At 71.6% G+C, this 436-nt stretch overlaps 1 protein-coding gene across 2 annotated transcripts in view; it reads left to right on the top strand.

The window, feature by feature from the left end:
* Positions 1-7: 7 nt before the first annotated feature.
* Positions 8-436, top strand: part of LOC109935349 (transcription elongation factor A N-terminal and central domain-containing protein) — a 6,085-nt gene continuing 5,656 nt past the window's right edge. Inside the window, exon 1 of one of the 2 annotated variants that reach the window (XM_020533993.2) lies at positions 8-136. The gene's annotated coding sequence lies outside the window, so the exon portion shown is untranslated. The remainder of the gene's footprint in view (positions 137-436) is intronic. The other variant, XM_048603097.1, reaches the window with a different exon arrangement.

The raw sequence follows: 436 nt of genomic DNA, 5'->3' as shown, positions 1-436 counted from the left end.
GGGGGGGGGGGTGGACTCAGTCCCGCCGGGGACCCAGTCCTGCCCCTCAGTGGATCCTGTTGTGGAAGCTCGATCCTGCTCAGCAGCGCCGCCTGCGGGAGTCTCCCTTCCCCCGGGAGGAGGCAGCGAGCGGCCGGTACGTGTTTGTTTTGGTTGTTTCCTCCGATTAAAGGGAGACCCACCGGCCCCAGGCTGTCCGCCGCCCCGGGCCCTCTCTCCTCCCCCGGCCTCCTCTCTCTCTCTTCCCCCCCGGGGCCTCCTCTCTCTCTCGAAGCCCGGGCCCTCCCTCTCTCTCTCTCCCCCGGCCCCCTCTCCCGCTGCCCGCCGCTCCCGGGGAGTTTGCTGCCCCGGCCCAGGAACACCGCCCCCTGCCGGCTGGGGGGTTTCCCCCCCCCCCCCCCCCCACGGGGAAGCAATCACAGGTAGAGGCCAATCG

This window comes from Rhincodon typus, chromosome 11, assembly GCF_021869965.1.
Source record: "Rhincodon typus isolate 14 chromosome 11, sRhiTyp1.1, whole genome shotgun sequence".
In the NCBI taxonomy this organism is placed as follows: Eukaryota; Metazoa; Chordata; class Chondrichthyes; order Orectolobiformes; family Rhincodontidae; genus Rhincodon; species Rhincodon typus.
The sequence above is the reverse complement of the archived record's forward strand: the minus strand, read 5'-3'. Positions and strand labels throughout refer to the sequence as shown.